Below are 6,624 nucleotides of genomic sequence, written 5' to 3'. Positions count from 1 at the left end.
ACCAGAAACTGGCCAAACTGGAAGTTAATATTCAGAGCCTGATAAGAATTTTTTTTGGGGGCTGGGGGTGGAGGGCTTCTCTAAGCTAAATGTACACAAAGGGAAAGAAAAAAACTGAGCAAGCAAAAAAATCTCCTGAAGCTTTTGTGGAAGGATTTACAGAAACATTTCAAAGACAGATAGCTGTAAGTCTAGAAATAGGGATCTTATTGATTTCTTTCTTAGTTGAAGATTTTCTCCCTGATACAAAGAAGCAAATTGAGAAAAATGTAGTTGTATGGAGAGGGGGTGTGGTGGGGGGGTGTCAATCAATAATGTCATTTAAGTTACAACCCAATCCCCTGAGGAATTAAAAACAACTGTCCTTCAGATCAGATCAGTCGCTCAGTCGTGTCCGACTCTTTGCGACCCCATGAATCGCAGCACGCCAGGCCTCCCTGTCCATCACCAACTCCCAGAGTTCACCCAGACTCACATCCATCGAGTCAGTGATGCCATCCAGCCATCTCATCCTCTGTCGTCCCCTTCTCCTCTTGCCCCCAATCCCTCCCAGCATCAGTGTCTTTTCCAATGAGTCAACTCTTTGCATGAGGTGGCCAAAGTACAGGAGTTTCAGCTTTAGCATCATTCCTTCCAAAGAAATCCCAGGGCTGATCTCCTTCAGAATGAACTGGTTGGATCTCCTTGCAGTCCAAGGGACTCTCAAGAGTCTTCTCCAACACCACAGTTCAAAAGCATCAATTCTTCGGCGCTCAGCCTTCTTCACAGTCCAACTCTCACATCCATACATGACCACAGGAAAAACCATAGCCTTGACTAGACGGACCTTTGTTGACAAAGTAATGTCTCTGCTTTTGAATATGCTATCTAGGTTGGTCATAACTTTCCTTCCAAGGAGTAAGCGTCTTTTAATTTCATGGCTGCAGTCACCATCTGCAGTGATTTTGGAGCCCAGAAAAATAAAGTCTGACACTGTTTCCACTGTTTCCTCATCTATTTCCCATGAAGTGATAGGACCGGATGCCATGATCTTCGTTTTCTGAATGTTGAGCTTTAAGCCAACTTTTTCACTCTCCACTTTCACTTTCATCAAGAAGCTTTTTAGTTCCTCTTCACTTTCTGCCATAAGGGTGGTGTCATCTGCATATCTGAGGTTATTGATATTTCTCCTGGCAATCTTGATTCCAGCTTGTGTTTCTTCCAGTCCAGCGTTTCTCATGATGTACTCTGCATATAAATTAAATAAACAGGGTGACAATATACAGCCTTGATGTACTCTTTTTCCTATTTGGAACCAGTCTGTTGTTGCATGTCCAGTTCTAACTGTTGCTTCCTGACTTGCATACAAATTTCTCAAGAGGCAGATCAGATGGTCTGGTATTCCCATCTCTTTCAGAATTGTCCACAGTTTATTGTGATCCACACAGTCAAAGGCTTTGGCATAGTCAATAAAGCAGAAATAGACGTTTTTCTGGAACTCTCTTGCTTTTTCCATGATCCAGCGGATGTTGGCAATTTTTGCAAAGCCAGAAATGCAGCTTCAGAAACAATTAAAATCCACCTGTCCTTTTTAACCAGTCCTCAAACCTGCCCTCAGTTCAGTTCAGTTCAGTCCCTCAGTCATGTCTGTCTCTTTGTGACACCATGGACTGCAGCATGCCAGGCCTCCCTGTCCATCACCAACTCCCGGAGTTTACTCAAACTCATGTCCATTGAGTCGGTGATGCCATCCAACCATCTCATCCTCTGTCGTCCCCTTCTCCTCCTGCCTTCAATCTTTCCCAGCATCAGGGTCTTTTCAAATGAGTCAGGTCTTCCCATCAGGTGGCCAAGGTATTTGAGTTTCAGCTTCAGCATCATTCCCTCCAAAGAAATCCCAGGGCTGATCTCCTTCAGAATGGACTGGTTGGATCTCCTTGCAGTCCAAGGGACTCTCAAAAGTCTTCTCCAACACCACAGTTCAAAAGCATCAATTCTTCGGTGTTCAGCTTTCTTTATAGTCCAACTCTCACATCCGTACATGACTACTGGAAAAAACATAACATTGACTAGACGGACTTTTGTTGGCAAAGTAATGTCTGTGCTTTTTAATATGCTGTCTAGGTTGGTCATAACTTTTCTTTCAAGGAATAAGCGTCTTTTAATTGGTTCAGTCACCATCTGCAGTGATTTTGGAGCCCCCCCAAATAAAGTCTGTCACTGTTTCCACTGTTTCCCCATCTATTTGCCAGGAAGTGAGGGGACCAGATGCCATGATCTTAGTTTTCTGAATGTTGAGTTTTGAGCCAACTTTTTCACTCTTCTCTTTCACTTGCAGCAAGAGGCTCTTTAGTTCCTCTTCACTTTCTGCCATAAGGGTAGTGTCATCTGCATATCTGAGGTTATTGATATTTTTCTTGGCAGTCTTGATTCCAGCCTGTGCTTCATCCAGCCCAGCATTTCTCATGATGTACTCTGTATGTAAGTTAAACAAGTAGGGTGACAGTATACAGCCTTGATGTACTCCTTTCCCTATTTGGAACCAGTCTGTTGTTCCATGTCCAGTTCTAACTGTTGCTTCCTGACCTGCATACAGATTTCTCAGGAGGCAGGTCAGGTGGTCCGGTATTCCCATCTCTTTAAGAATTTCCAACAGTTTGTGGTGATCCACAAAGTCAAAGGCTTTGGCATAGTCAATAAAGCAGAAATAGATGTTTTTCTGGAGCTCTCTTGCTTTTTCGATTATCCAACAGATATTGGCAATTTGATCTCTAGTTCCTCTGCCTTTTCTAAATCTAGCTTGAACATCTGGAATTTCACGGTTCACATACTGTTGAAGCCTGGCTTGGAGAATTTTGAGCATTACTTTGCTAGCGTGTGAAATGAGTGCAATTGTGCGGTAGTTTGAGCATTCTTTGGCATTGCCTTTCTTTGGGATTGGAATGAAAACTGACCTTTTCCAGTCCTGTGGCCATTGCTGAGTTTTCCAAATTTGCTGGCGTATTGAGTGCAGGATTTTCACAGTATCATCTTTTAGGATTTGAAATAGCTCAACTGGAATTCCATCACCTCCACTAGCTTTGTTCGTAGTGATGCTTCCTAAGGCCCACTTGACTTCACATTCCAGGATATCTGGCTCTAGGTGAGTGATCATACCATCATGATTATCTGGGTCATGAAGATCTTTTTTGTATAGTTCTTCTGTGTATTCCTGCCACCTCTTCTTAATATCTTCTGCTTCTGTTAGGCCCATACCATTTCTGTCCTTTATTGAGCCCATCTTTGCATGAAATGTTCCCCTGGTATCTCTAATTTTCTTGAAGAGATCTCTAGTCTTTCCCATTCTGTTGTTTTCCTCTGTTTCTTTGCACTGATCACTGAGGAAGGCTTTCTTATTTCTCCTTGCTATTCTTTGGAACTCTGCATTCAAATGGGTATATCTTTCCTTTTCTCCTTTGGCTTTCACTTCTCTTCTTTTCACAGCTATTTGTAAGGCCTTCTCAGACAGCCATTTTGCTTTTTTGCATTTCTTTTCCTTGGGGATGGTCTTGATCCCTGTTTCCTGTACAGTGTCACAAACCTGCCCTATTTTATCTCAAAAAGCTAAAAATTCTGCACCTAACAAACAAAAGTCTTTGGAAGAATATGCATTTCCTCTGTGCCTTTGAGATGTAATGTTCTTATCTGGTCTTCTCCAGAAGTCTAATTGAGGTTATCTCTTTGAAATGGTAACTTCAAAGAGATAATTCTTATCGGAAGGAAACAAAAGGGGAACCGTTAATTTGGAATTAAGGCAAATGAAAAATCTTAAGTGTCTTCTCCACAAATATTAGTAAAAAGCTTTAGCCGTTTGAGCAGTTAACCTTAACTTATTCCGTCTGCCAAAGACACAGTTTGGATCCAGTTTCTTCTATAACTAGTGAATTTTGTAATTTTGCACCTGATTCATGGCTAAAATTTTAGAACAAAAGCTATAAGCTCTCTGTTTGCATCAGTCTATATGTTGATGTGTGTTTCCATATGCATGTTGTAGATGTGTGGTTTTTTTCCTACTTTAAGAAAGTATTGCCAAAATAATTTGTTTAAAAATTCTATTTAACTGGCTTAAAGAAAATTAAGGACATTGACTGAAGAAAAATGCCCAAAAATCTAAAAGTTTTTAAGATTTAAAAAAAGATATTTATTTTTCACTGTGCTGGGTCATTGTTGCTATGTGGGGATTTTCTCTAGTTGCAGAGAGCAGGAGCTACTCTATAGCTGTGGTGCACGTGGTTCTCAATGCAGTGGCTTCTCTTGTTGCAGAGCACGGGCTCTAGGCACGTGGGCTTCAGTAGTTGCGGCTTGTGGGCTCAGTAGTTGTGAAGCACAGGCCCAGTTTCTCTGAAGCATGTGGGATCTTCCCGGATCAGGGATCTAACCCATTTCTCCTGCACTGGCAGGTGGATTCTTTACCACTTAGCCACCAGGGAAGCCCCTTTTAATTGAGATTTATTCAGGGAATCTTTCTGTGGACCATATAGCCTGGAAGACATCCTCTCAGCTCTGAAGAACTGCCCTCATGAGGTAAGGGAGGAGCCAGGATACACAGTTTTCTGCTGGAAAAAAAGATATGTAGTCTAACATCAAAAGATTATGGATAATTGGGCCTTCCCTGGCAGTCCAATGGTTAAGACTCAAAGCTGGGGGCACGGGTTCCATCCCAGTTTGGGGAACTAAGATCCCACATGCTACACAGTGAGGCCCCCCCCAAAAAAAAAACAAGACTATAAGATCCTTTTATTTTACTAACTTGAAATTTTTTTAGTATTTATTTTTTATTATTATTTATTTGGCTCTGCCAGGTCTTAGTTCTGTTGCAGGAAGGGGGACCCCTTCCAGGGCCCAAAACTGGGCTCTTGTCTAACACTCGGAAATGAATTGTCTGAGGAGACGCATGTGCTGACAAAGCAAGAGATTTTATTGGGAAAGGGCACCCGGGTGGAGAGCAGTAGGGTAAGGGAATCCAGGAGAACTACTCTGCCACATGGCTTGCAGTCTCAGGTTTTATGGTGATGGGATTAGTTTCCACATTATCCTTAGCCAATCATTCTGACTCAGAGTTCTTCCTGGTGGTGCACACCTTGTTCAGCCAAGATGGATGCCAGAGAGGATTCTGGGAGGTGGTCAGACAGGTGGTGTCTCCTTTTGACCTTTCCTGAACTCTTCTGGTTGGTGGAGGCTTATTAGTTCCCTGTTCCTTACCAGGACCACCTGTCATAAAACAACTCATGCAAATAGTTACTGTGGTACCTGGCCAGGGTGGGCGGTTTCAATCAGTGTGCTTCTCCTAACAGTTCTAATAACCAGATTTTTAGTTGTGACATGCGAACTCTTAGTTGCAACATGCAGGATCTAGTGCCTTGACCAGGGAACAAATGTGTGCTCCTCTGCACTGGAAGCATAGAGTCTTGTTGTAGGCAAGAGCCAATTCTGACTCCAAGGTGGATCTGTTTCTTTGACTTTAACCTTTGTTTTTCATCACTTTTGTTATTGTGTGCCATGTCACTTCAGTTGTGTCTGACTCTTAGTGATCCTATGGACTGTAGCCCACCGGGCTTTTCTGTCCATGGGAATTCTCCAAGCAAAAATACTGGAGTGGGTTGCCATGCCCTGTTCCAGGGGATCTTCCTTGGGCAGGGATCAATCCCACATCTCTTACGTTTCCTGCATTGGCAATCGGGTTCTTTATCTTCACCTTTATGATGCTGAAGCTGAAGCTCCAATACTTTGGCCACCTGATGCGAAGAGCCAACTCATTAGAAAAGACCCTGATACTGGGAATGGTTGAAGGCAGGAGAAGGGGACAACAGAGGATGAGATGGTTGGATGGCATCACCAATTCAATGGACATGATTTTGAGCAAGCTCCAGGAGATGGTGAAGGACAGGAAAGCCTGGTGTGTTTCAATCTATGGGGTCACAAAGAATTGGACACGACTGAGCAACTGAACAACCAAGATGCTGGCCATTCCAGGAGACATCTGCAAGATAATGGTTTTTACTTCTTCAACTCCTCCCTCTCTTTGTTCTATAAAAGAACCCGGCATCCAGACCTGGACAAGTCTGCCATCTTCTCTGTCAGCTGCCTTTTGGAATAAAGTTGTATTCCTTGCCTTCACACCTCATCTCTAAGCTAAATGGCCTGTCAGTGCAGCGAGCACATGGAGCTTGGACTCTGTAACAGTCTTAGCCACTGGACCACAACGGAAGTCCTTGGATTTTTTTTTTTTAACAAAAACAAACATGGCTTCTCAGGTGGCTGCTAGTGGTAAAGAACGTGCCTGCCAGTGCAGGTTAGACGTTAAGAGACATGGGTTTGATCACTGGGTTGGGAAGATCCCATGGAGGACCCACTCCAGTATTCTTGCCTGGATAATCCCATGGACAGAGGAGCCTGGTGGGCTGCAGTCCATAGAGTTGCACAGAGTCAGTCACAACTGAAGCAACTTAGCATGAATGCATGATATTATGCATTCTCAACAGGGGCAATATCAACCCCATCCCCCCAAACTGGGAAAAATAAACCAAAAAAAAAAAAAAATCTTACACTTCAATTGGATTTTAAGACCTTAAGAAAGACACTCTGGGGTTGTAAGCAGACACACAC

The sequence above is a fragment of the Bos indicus x Bos taurus genome, chromosome 22 (genome assembly GCF_003369695.1).
Source record: "Bos indicus x Bos taurus breed Angus x Brahman F1 hybrid chromosome 22, Bos_hybrid_MaternalHap_v2.0, whole genome shotgun sequence".
In the NCBI taxonomy this organism is placed as follows: domain Eukaryota; kingdom Metazoa; phylum Chordata; class Mammalia; order Artiodactyla; family Bovidae; genus Bos; species Bos indicus x Bos taurus.
This window is presented reverse-complemented; position numbering follows the sequence as displayed.